The 12,923-nt window shown below is 38.2% G+C and overlaps 1 pseudogene; it reads left to right on the plus strand.

Moving 5' to 3' along the window:
• Positions 1–10,635: 10,635 nt before the first annotated feature.
• On the plus strand, positions 10,636–10,753 carry LOC111747053 (annotated as a pseudogene).
• The last annotated feature ends 2,170 nt before the right edge of the window (positions 10,754–12,923 follow it).

Below are 12,923 nucleotides of genomic sequence, written 5' to 3' on the forward strand. Positions count from 1 at the left end.
TTTTAGGATTCTCATATGTCAAATATCCTTTAAATTAGGGGCATGGTAGTTATAAATAAATAGAAAAACGGAATAGATTTTCACAGAATTTACATAAGAACTGGAACCATATGTCTTGAATATTTATTATTATACAATATTTATTAAGTTTTTCTGTGCTAATTGTACAAGGTTCCAATTGGAAAACCCAGCCGACAAAACAGCATGTGCCAGGCAAAGCCTGAGAACAGAGCTATTGCCCAATACACCTTGCAAGGTATCATTTCTTTGGTGAATTCAGTATGGTCTAGGGTCTGACCTTAGGTTCAAGCATGCTCTGAATGGATCATTTCAGAGATAACCAGTTTGAAACTCAAACATTCTCCCTAAAATGAGTCAGTGCTAAGCAATTTGAGGCAAGTCAGTCTCCTCTTTGCCCTAAAGGTCCATTGCCTCAAGAGTGCTACTATCTAGTTTCTATTATAGAAATACTGATGTTCTTTCTTGGTAACTGCTTATAAATTAGAAAGGGGGAACAATCATTTAGTGAAAAAACAAATGCAAAACCAACATTTTAAAATAAAATCCAATTCATAATAGCACTGTTACTCAAAAAATCTTGTAATTCTTATCTATTGGTTGATAATTTATGCTAGAACAGAAAAAAATCTTTAATAATTTTAAATTAACTCTTGGTGAATCAGCACATACTAAAGGAAAGAAACACTCAAATCCAATTAACTTTTTTTAGATAAACATTCCACACTGGTACACAAAGACACTTTTCCTCATAACACAGAACTAATTTTTGACTTTTGAACAAGAATATTTATTCTTAAATATTAAGAATGTGTGAGAAACGTGATGGGGATGAAATTGAGGATTGTAAATTAGTAAGTTTTAAATTTTTTTCTAATTTGTATTTGGTGTTCTGTGTTGTTCATTTTAATTTGGATGGGACAGTATTTTATTGATTACTTTGGATATATTAGAATGTTTAATTTGCATAATATAAATACAGAACACAAGATAGATCACTTTTAGATGTAAAAGGATTATAATTCTATACTTTGTTTATATTACGTCTTTATGCTCCCATCTTCATATTGCCTAGTATAAAGGGGGACGGTGGAGAAGGCTGCAGGGCTGGCCAATCAGCCCTCCCTTACAGTGATCTGATTTACCCCAGCAGGTATCTGTTAGTGCCCTGATACATCCTTGCCCACCCTGAGGCAATATGTGGGCTACTGTTTTTATGTTTAGCTCCCCTCTCCCATTTATAATTTCTTTTTTTACATGGGAAAATTCTTGCTATTTTGCCAAACTTAATATCATCATCTCTTTACTCATAATGCTAACTGAAAGTGTCTAAAAGGAATATGAATGTGGAACTTCAACTGGATTATGTTATGATCTGCAAGGGGATATATACACCTATGCACACATTAAAAATCCGCTAAAGCTCAGCTGACGTGGTCATTTTCCACTCTATTTCCCCCAGCTGTATATTCTATGGGAAAGTAGAGTACTGCCAGAATTCCTATTTAAGTGACTGCTGATGCAAAGGTAAATCTGTGCAGTCAGGATAAAAATGAAACACCAGCATTGCATATCTGGGTCTCTGGTTTAATCTAAACCCTAGGTTATCTCCCAGAGCCACGGCTGGAGTGAGGCTCACTGTTCCCACTCTCTGGCCTCTGCTTTTTGGATCTTTGAACCATTAAGAGTAAATCCTGGCCACCAGGATCTAGATACCAATCTTTCCAGGAACTTATACTGAGTTCCAAATGAACTCAGTATGTAAATAAACACCTGTGTAAATTCCACATGGACCTTGGAGGGCTTACCAGCACTTAGACCTAGGACAAGGCAGGAAGAGGACCAAGCATGGATAGCTAAGGCTATTTTAACTATAACTCAATAAGAAGGCCTTAAAAATAAGAGTGGCACCCCAAAAGGAAACATGTGAAAAGAAGGATGAGGGAATTTCAGAGAGTAGCATTTAGATCGAGGAAGCTGAGTTTTTATATTACACATTGTTTTATCTGGAAAAAGAAATTAGGGCAAGATTTTTGGCAAAACAGTTCAATCGATTTTTTCCTGTCTTTTTTTCTGGTCATTATTATCATGTTTTAAACATATGGGGATTTAATTTTTTATTTTAGCGGCCTTAGGTCTTTAGGCCTTTTTGTGGTTTTCTGTGTACCCAGTGGAGAGTGAAGAGTTTTGTCTAATGTGCTCGGGGGAATTCTTGGATCTGAGTACTCAGGGGTTGATTTTCAGATATTCTGCCACAGGTCAAGAAGAATTAATATCTCCATGCATTTGCTGCAGCTTCTGGCTTCTCTTAAAAGGGATCATTATTTGTTTGTAAATCTCTTATGAATTAGAAATTAGATCTTTTTCTACTGGAGGTGATTAGGGTTGTTTCTATGGAAAGGTTACCTGGTAGTATAGGAGCAAAAGGGAAGCACTTTAAAGGATAAGAGAATGTTGGTCGCTCATTTGGTGATTCTTTTTTCTTATTTAGTAAAATAATTAGGAAAAGACTGTTAGGCAAGATTATCTAGTTGCAAAAGAAAAAGAAAGTGGACTGACTGGCTAGGAAAGTTAAAACTGAGACTGATGATTTTAAAAAACTACAAAAACTATACGAAAATTAGCTACAAAACTGCCTAACAAGGGTTGATGACGCAGACACATAGCTCTTGGTGCAAGTCCCTCTCCAGCCCCTACACCAATACGTGGGAGGGTTGGCATGTTTGAAAAAACCCTTCTGAGAAGCACACATTAAGCCTGCAGTGGGCTACAGTGTGAGGGGTAATAGGAATTAAAAAGCTTAGGGTTTCAGCAGTAAGGAGGCTGTAAACCACAAAGCTGTTTGTACCCTGCCAATAAGAGTGAACTGATCCTCCACAAAAACTCCAAATTATTCCAGTGAACTAGACAGTCATATCTGTCTAGATTCAGAGGGGGTATGATTGGTTATAGTACTATGGTATTACCTCTATTACACACATGGTATTATATTACACCATCCACCTAAAGTCTTCAATTGGCCAGCTCCCAGTCCTCACACTTCTCAAAGTCTAGAGCTGAGTAACCTGTGGTTTCATTCCCACCTAAAACTTCCATCCTGCTCCTGACAAGGGGGAACTGAAAGAGCCCAAGGTCAATTATTTGGACCTTCTAGTGACCATTACACTAATTTATTAAATCAGTAGTTACTGAGGCACACTAGATGATGAGGACACAAAGGTAAGAGAGGATATATTTGCAGGTTTAAACTGAAATCTAAAGGGTGAATAGGAATTTCCTGGTCTCTGAGTTGCACATAGAACCTGCTATAGAATTTACATGGCTCAGTGCAAATTAAAATTCAAGGCTCCTTGTTCAGAGCGTATTAAGAATTCCAAGATAGTGCAGGAGAGCAGTAAATTACATGGAGGCCCTTTCTGATTATGGGATACTGTGACTATATAGGTTGCATGCCCCTGAAGCCAGAACAGGTTACACAGCTCTGTTTACTTTGCCTAAAGCCCCAGTCTCCCAAGAATTGGAATCTGCCTTTTGCCAATCTCTACTCACTCTCAGTGCAGAGTCTATATCCTACTAAATGCTGATAGACTTTGCTGCCTGCCTAGAACTTTATTGCATGCTCTGGACTCCCTACACGCTGTGTCTCTGAGGTTGGGGCTCCCTGACACCTCATTCCTACCTGAACTATACTTGTGGTCTGTTGCCATATGTCAAAATGCCCAATATTGCCTGGTCAGCTGGACCTCCTCTCATGGTCAGCTGGACTTTTTCTCAGCCCTTGACCATCTGACACCCACCCTCCCTAAGGGAGAATGGATAGGTATAATTCAGGTCTTGGACCTTCCAAATTCTTAGGCTCTGAAGGTGAGAGAGAGAGAGATTGTGCAGTTATTCCCCTACAGTGAAAAATCCCAGGAAACCAAACTCAAGTAGACCAGGTGAAAAGCAGTGTGACTGCCTTCTTGGCCTTTTTACACTGAAGATCTTACCATTCTCTAAGGAAAAGTGAACTAATTAAAAGAGCATTGCTCCTTAAAGAATTCAAAATTCATCAAGGAATTTCGATGTGGACATAGCATTTTCCCTTTCTCCTCTAGAAAATCATTCAAAAGCATACTCAATTTTTGGAGAAGAAACTAAAATGTTTGTAGAGGTTGCCAAAAGTAATCAGGTTCATTCAGAAGCTGCATGGGGGAAACTGGGGAGGAGCCAAGCAAAGATTTCTATGGCAAGAATTCAGCTTTGGGAGGTCTCAGAAAGGAATAACAAAAATACATTTTTCTGAGGAAGAGTCCCGTTCCCAAGGGGATCTTGCATGCAACAGAAGGAAGCAGAAACGGAAGTGAGCTGATCCAGTTTAGTTCAGAGAGGCAAAGGAAAACGGACATGATAAATCCTGGAGACAAGCCATACTTGCAGGAAGTAGCCTGTCTTGGTGGCAGCCAAGAGGAAGAAAGTCTCAAGTTTGTGAATCGCAGATTGCATGTAGTATGGCCCTCCCTGCCTCCAATTTTTAAAAAAAAGTGATAGAAAATCTAGTGGCTAATTTACATAGATGAAAGCTATCAAAGGGATCTCTCTCATTCCTAAAAAGCAGACCAAGATGCCTCCACAGGAAAATCCTACTAATTCTTTAAAAGGAACATTACTACAATGCTATTTAAATTGTTCCGGGGAAATACAATCAAAGGAACACTTACAAATTTTTTTATGTGGTAAGAAGAATATTAATATCAAAAGATGATAAAGAATGCACAAAAATTTTCCCAAACTATATGTCAATATTACTTATGAATGTCAATGTAAAAGTACTAAATAAAATACTAGTAAATAGAATTCAACAGTACATTAAGGAATAATGACCAAAGGATGGTTCAAAATTTAGAGTTACATTAATATAATTCACCATACCAGTAGTTCCAAAAATAAAAATAAAAACATATCACTAACATTTTATTTATTTATTTTTTTAAAGAACACTCTATACAATGAGAATTAAGGAATACTGCCTTTGCGTGATAAAATATCTCTTTCTCTTAGTACAAAAGTCAACATCATGCCCAGGAACTGAGAGGATAGGAATAAGATATGAAAGACAGTTTCCACTGTATAATTTTATATACCTCATAATGTTTATATCACATGGATGAATTACCTATTAAAAATATGTGTGAATAATATGTAAAGAAAAAAAAAGAGCTCATTAGGCCTTCCTTCCCCTGCTCATCACTCCATTTTCATCTCTGGAGAACCCCTAACCCTATTCTGTGTGAGGTCCCTTAATTCCTTTGCCTCACCTGCCTAGGGAGAGAAGAGAGACTTTAAGAGTGTAAGTTCAAAAGGAATTGAGAAGCCAAAAAGATCAGCAGGAGCACACTCCCCGTGGAACCCAGAGCCTTCGCCTTCCCCCTTGCCCCTCCCCATCATGCTCCGCCCCTAGCATTTTAGAGCAGGAATGTCCATACTCTGAGAGATGTAGTGAAGGAGGGAAAAGGATGGAAAGTGTCTCTATGTGAGCATGAGGTAAGTAAGGTGGGGAGTGCGCCTTGAGACTCCCTATGGTTTGGGGTGTGTCACTGCCTGATTGCTAGTCCAGCTTCCCTTGATCTTTCAGAGCCGGCATCACTATTTGAAATCAGATGGAAGAAAAAGTGGGCTGCAATCACAGCACAATGAGAAAAGTTTTTTTAATAAAAGACATAAGAACTTAAAGGACTGCAAATCATTGAAGGAGAGGAAAAGGAATGAAAAATTCTAATCGCTAGGCCTATTATGATAAATAAGATTTGAATACCTCAAGGATACTATATAAAAGCCTTTCAATAAAGTTGACATATAAGCCAAATGGTCATTTATTTGAATCAGTATCTTATATAAAATGACTGTATGTCTAAAATATAAGTTTAAGAATTTTTACTAAGTAACTTGGAAGAGCTATAAATATTTCAAAATGTGTCAAGAGTTTCTCACTCACATATTTGCTTTTACATCTCCTTTACATGATATACCTTTTTTCTTGAGACAAACAGTAAAAATAACTTTTAAAATCTGTATATCATTAATTTTAAAACCTTGCTCTTTGGTTAAGAAAGAAAATCATGACTAACATCAAATTTATAAAATGGTGAATTAGAGTTATAGTCATGTTGATATATACCTTTCCTGTTTAATCTCAGAACTCAAAAACAGTTTATCAACAATTAAGTAAGTATTACCACTTGCTGGCGATTGTTTTCAATCCACTTTAGAACTAGAAGGGCATCTGAAGGAACAGAATCAGTCTCAAAAAACAAGTCAGGACTAAGAGTCAGAACCAATGGCTGTTCTCTTATCAGTTGGTGAAGTGGTCCCCAAACATTTGTTTTTATTGCATTGAGCATATTTTCACAGAATTTAATGACTCCCATCTATTTTGGAGTCAATACCTCAATAATGTGATGACTTCAAACTCTGCAAAACCGAGATTGAGAGTATCTCCATGTGGTTCCACATGTGTCTACATCATCAGGGTATAAAGTATATCCAACATACTTCCTGTAATTCTGTGTACATTTCCATATGGGTAGATAACAAACACTGTCCAACAAACTAAAACCCAGATGGAAACTTGGCTTTATGAAGAAATATGTTAAACATATCTTCCCAGATCTCTTTTCCTCAGACTGGACTACAGCCAGCCTGTGAGCTGCCAGTCAAGAGGGAGAACACCTGGAGTCAGAAAAGGTGGCATATGGCACACTAGGCAACTTGCCAGCTGCCTTTTGGGTTCTAAGTCTATTAAATGTTCATGAGATGCAAGCAATTGCTGTTTTAGGGTTCAAGGAGGTGGGAGGCAGAAGAAATAACAAGAAAAGCAGATCTCAGAAAGGCAGTCTCTTCTTTTAGCCCCGTTTGTGACAAATAACTGACTCACTCTGCCTACTACTCACATTGAAGCAGGGAGAGAGTCATAGGAGTGTAAACACATGAGTCTAAAAGAAGAGACCCAGCTTAAAGAAGAACTTTGCTAACTACCCCACTTACAAGACATCTAATCAGGCTGAGAAGAGTGGCTTCAAAGAGGCTCCACCAGGGTAAAAACATGATTGACAGCAACCCTCTGGAACCCCTTAATTAGGAAGGTCTGGCTCCATGAGAAGGCTTCCAGACCACCAGATTGGGTTTAGATTGGGTCCCTAGAAGCAGAGCCTGAGCCAAATAATTTCGCAAGTGATTTATTGAGGGAGTGTTCTCAAGAGACAAACTTGTAAGAAAGTGAAGGAAGATGACAGGGGAAGAAGAAAAAGCAAGGATGTGGTTCAGCTGAAATCTAAGCTCAGCATTAGCCCCTGGGGAATTCTTTAGTGTGGATGGAAATCACTACAGAATTCTTTCACCTTGAGGAAAAGGACCTGGGCTTTTGTACTCCTGTGTTAATCAGTCAGCTGCAGACCACCCCTGAGAGGAGAGAGGCAATAACCACTCAGGCAGGGCAATTGCTCTCCAATAGGGTAATCTTCCAGTGAAAGTTACAAGTGTGAGCCCATAGCACCCAATACTCTAGGAGTGGGAGAGACAGGTGGGTGCATGGTTACAGATGTGGCCAGGGCACCAATATGTGTTACCACACAGTAATGTATCCTAGGTCAACCGCTTAGTCCTTGAGCCTATATCCTTTCTAAAAGAAGTATTTTTTTTATAAGGAATAGCTTTTATTAACACTCAGAAATGCTTGGGGTGAGGTGCCATAAATCATGTATTTAAGAGACATTTAAAAATTTCAACTTCCCCTTATGCACAGTGATATTCTCAGAGTATTTTTACGAACACACTGGATTCCTCACCAGCTCTCATGTCATTTTTTTTCTGATTTCCAATCTCCAACCATAGTTCCTTTTCCATCTCCTTCTGTACCCATGAGACTTCCCATGCCCTTTTCCCACTGTTCCTCAGTGATGGCATCTATGCTTTATAGAAGAAAGCACAAGTGACCGGAGCTCAGAACTTTTTTCTCAAATAACAAGAACTCTGCCCAGGGACTCTCCTTTCTGTACCACTGATGCCCACAAAATGAACCGAATTTGGTCTCTGGGTTCTGAATTACCACTTTTCCTTTTTGTGTGAGTAGTCTATGTCTGTAATTTAAGGAGCACTGAAAATAAAATATTCTTTTGACTCTCTTGTCTGAAATATAAACCATCAACATTCATTCACTCACTCATTCTTTCACTAAATACCAAGTTTTGCTAGGTATCAGGCACAGCATTGAGCACTAGATGAATCTGACAGGGTCCCTATGCTATTATAGGGAGATGTATACAAAAGGGAGAGGAAAGCCCCCCAGGCAGAGAAAGCAGCATAAGCAAAGGCATAGAGGCAAGAAGTATCCAGGTGTGTCAGAGATCTGCAAGTAGTTTTGTGTGGGGGGAACCCAGGGTGAGGGAACACTCTGTGTATAGAACAACAGTAGGATATGTTCCATAATTTATTTTTTTCAGAGATACTTAATGAAGTGGTTCAAAACAGCTTATAATAGCTGTATAAAGAGGCAACTCTTGACTTGGCAACTGGGAATAAATAATGTTCAAGCCTCACAATTACATATCCTTGAAATATTCTCAGAATAATCCACTCCAATTGTTCAAGTAAAGTTGTTTATTCTCCTTTCTATTCGAAATACATTTTCCATTTCATAAAAAGGCATTTTCTCTATAATTTTCATGTGTAGTTAGGCAGAGCTGCCTGCAACTAGCTGGTCATAACTAGGTATTAATTTAAGCATCATTCCACTTTTTTCCTTTTGGAAAGTGTGTGGGGGGTGTCGTTTGTTGAGCATCAGCTATGCATCAGGTACTGAACTAAATGACTTGCATATGTAATCTCATTTTATCTCAACAACAATTCTGGGAGGTAGAATCACTATTCCTATTTTACAGTTAAGAAGAGAGACTCAGAGAGGTTGAATGATTAGGTCCCACAACATCAAGATTCCTATTAGGGCCTATCTTCTTCCAAGACCTTGATTTACCTACTATGCAAGGCTTTCTTCTCTCCATACTTGAATCCATGATGAAATATTTCAAAAAACTGTTTAGTATGAGAGTGATGGGTAAATACTATTTAAACATTATAACCTTCATCTTAGTTTCCGTTTTCTGTTCTGCATATGAAAATAATGAAATCTATTTTGCCAACCTTACCGATTAATTGTGAGAACAAACGAGATGATCAACAAGAAATTTCTAGAAAATAATAAGCTGCTACACAAACAGGAAACATTACTCTATGTGTGTATATAGACACCAACTATGGCAGTTGGGAGTAGAAAACAGATGCTGAGGCAGTGAGAGCTCAAAAATCTTGCAAATTTAGCAGACATGGGAAGTCTGGGAGCTGATCAAATTTCTCCCTTGGGGCTGTTTAATGTTAGCAAAAGTGGAAGAAGTTCCCTGTATGTCCTCTCAACATCTTGTGTTAGTTCAGGGATGGTACAGAACTAGCATACTTAAGAGCCCCTATGGGGATCCCTCAGAGAATTAAGTGCCGGAGGAAAATAACTCCTTAATGAAAACTGTGACAGACACATGGTGACTAGATTTAAGTAAACTAAGCCCACTGTTTTCTCTCTCTTCAGATAAGGGTCCTATATGAACTCTTGAAGGTTTCTTTCAGCGTGAAGTCCTTTCCGACCATGTGAGCAAGAGCCAACAGCCAATCCCAGCCTCAGCCAATCCCAGCATAGTGCAGACTTCAGTCAAGGCAGATTTCCTTGGGAGTGGTTCTACTCAGCAGCAGAGGGAAATCTCCCACTACAGCACAAGTGTGTGGTCTCCTAATCTGGTTCTGGGGCAATGTTGTCCTGTTACCACCCCACCCTCAGTCAGTACTATCTCCACAGGACATTCTTTCTGCTCCCAGGGAGCACTTTATTTGTGCATTAGAGTTAAGACTAATAGTTAAGAGCTAATTGTGCAGCAACATACCAAGGAGTGCCTGAAACTTGCTAAGGCTCCTTTATTAATAGCCTTTAAATATTTATTACCTAAGAAAAAGATTTAAGATTCAGGGACAGAATGCACGGAGCACACTTAAAAGTAGCAGTCAGAGAACATGAAATTCCTGCTCCTCAGGATCATTATACCAGGGACACGGGTAAATACAAGAACAAGTAAAAGGGTGAACCACTGGCCAGCAATGGATCAGGATGAGCTGAAGTGCCTTGGTTGTTCTCCACCCCCACCCTATTGCCGTTTTTCCCTCTGGAGGACTCCATGCCTCATTAAGACTCTCTGTAAGTGAGCGGAGCAGTGGAGAGAAGAGAAAAAACTAAGGAAGCAAACACCAAAACCGGCTCAAGAGTCCCCAAAGTCCATGATATTTGCTCTTACTCATTCAGAGGCTATGACTATCAAGAATCTTTGGTGACTGAAGCCCAGAAACTAGCAGACCACATATCTTCCAATGCCAGGAAATTCTGTGAAAATTGAAATAATTTCTTAACTGATCAAGAGTTTTATTAAGATAACAGAGCTTCATAAAAGGGCCCCTATGAAACTATCAATCCAATAAAAGTCCTTTTTGATTCATGAGGTTTTTTTTTTATAACTTTTAACTTTAAATAAAAATATTATGTTTTCAGTCTACGGCCATGCTACCCCAAACACGCCCAATCTTGTCTGATCTCGGAAGCTAAGCAGGGTTGGGCCTGGTTAGTACTTGGATGGGAGACCACCTAGGAAGACAGGTGCTGTAGGAGTAAAAAAAAAAAAAAATATGTTTTCATTATAAAAAAGAATAAAAACAGAAAGGTAAAAGTATATACAAAGCACTCATATTTAACATTTTAGTGCTTACTCTTCTAATCTTTCCTTCATTTAAGAAAAACAGAGACAGCTTTGAAGATTTCTGTAATTATTTGCTACTAGATAGGGTTCAACATGGACCAGCCCCTAGTCCTTTTCACAAGCTATTTATGTCTGGAAAGCTTTCCTTTCTCTGTCCTCATCTGGCTAATTTCTGGTCGTCCTTCAAATCTCAGTAAAGTGTCATTTCCTCAGTGAAGCACTCTAAGGCATATAGTTTCCTTTGTTAATGCTTATGTTAAGATAGCATTTCCTTTTTAAAAAATATATCACCGTGTTCATAATTGTCCACTCATTTGTGTGATTATTTAATTAATGTTTATCTTCTCTTAATGATAAGATCCATGACAGCAGAGACCACACTGGATTTGCTCATCACTTTATACCTATTGCCTAGCACAGTGCTTGGCATAAAGCTAACACCTGATAAATATATATCAAGTGAATTAATAAATGAATGAAACTACCTATAAGGAATTATGTCTTAGAGACCAGGATCACAGTGAAATGTTTGAGAGCAATTTATCGAACGGTTCCTTTCCAGCCTTAAAGTAGTTAATATTGCTCCAGATGTGTTCTCCTATGGATTATATTTGTTTTTAACTTATTTAATACAAAGATTTTAGTCAAAATAATTCCTCCAAAACATTTCCTTTCTTTTTCTTTTTTTAATTTAGTAATAAAAAGAAGAGGGTGCTAAGGAGTCATTTCAGGCTTTCAGTAGATGTCATTTATATACTGATATACTCCCATTTCCTCCAATGTTTGGGTCTTATAATACTTAAGGGGTGACAAAAATCAGGAACAATATCAACAATTAACATCGTCTGAAATCTAGTTTCCCAATCCTTTCACCAGGACCATTCTGTCACATTATTTTGCTATTTTATATCTCTTGTCTGGTATCTCCAAGTCAGAAGAATTCTAGTTTCATTAAAAAATTAAAATCACCAGGACAGATGTAGGGGATGGTTAACAAAAATATTTGGCAGTTTTCTTTGACAATAATGGGTCATGTCTTTTTGAATTTCTATCTGCACCATTATTCCCATAAGTCTCTATTGATTACCACTACTCCCATGACAGAGAATAAAAACTAGGAAATAATATTTAGATATTATTAGAAATAATGGTTTCACTGTCCATACTAAGAACTTAATGAGAGCAAGTTTATAGCTTATGAGGGGTGTTCTATATAGCAGGTAGAAATCCCAGAGAAGAATATTGTTAAACTGACCGTATTATGTCTCTTCTCATCGTAATAATGTTAAGTGGCTCTTTTAGCATAGAACATGAAGTTCAATCTTCCCTGAAAGGATTCTGTGCCCTTCGTGATTTGGTCCCAGTTTATATTCCTAGCCTTTTCCCTCAATACCCAGTGCTTCAGACATCCCACAATTCCCGAATACGCCACATACTAATTTTAGACCCCTATGCCTTTATCTTTTTTATAGTTTTATCTTGTCATGTGATTCTTCCATGTTCTCTAGTAAGAAGAACTTTTTTCTCTCTGCAACAGAAAATAAAGCCTCTCCAAGACCCTTGTTTATGTCTTCTCAGCATATATTTCATTCTCCTATTATATCTCCTATTCTGGAACTACAGGATCTTTGAAGTCAAGAATAAGTTCTTAATCCTTTTATTTACCTTAGCCCTAGTATACTACCTTCTCATAATAAACACTCAAATATGTGTCCACCTGAATTGTACTGAATCTCAGAGTAGACCTTTAGAATCAGATCAAATTCTAACTTTCCAGAGATGACTTATATTTGTGCCTTCCAGAAGGTAGGGGACAAGCTATAGTTGACTGGAATGATTTCCTTTCACTAGAGTGAACTGGGGTAGAAGCAAGAGGTCTTAGTATTTACTTTACACAACTACTCTGCTGAGCAGATCGCAGATACCTCCCAGCTTGGAATGTTGTCCTGCCCCTGATAGTGTCAGATTTGAGAGCAGAGAGCAGAGTGGTGAGCTTGTGGACAAAAATATACACTGTGTATGTGTGTGTGTGTGTGTGTGTGTGTGTGTGTGTGTGTGTGTGTGTGTGTGTATGTGTGTGTC

Source organism: Pteropus vampyrus, unplaced genomic scaffold (assembly GCF_000151845.1).
Source record: "Pteropus vampyrus isolate Shadow unplaced genomic scaffold, Pvam_2.0 Scaffold208, whole genome shotgun sequence".
Classification (NCBI taxonomy): domain Eukaryota; kingdom Metazoa; phylum Chordata; class Mammalia; order Chiroptera; family Pteropodidae; genus Pteropus; species Pteropus vampyrus.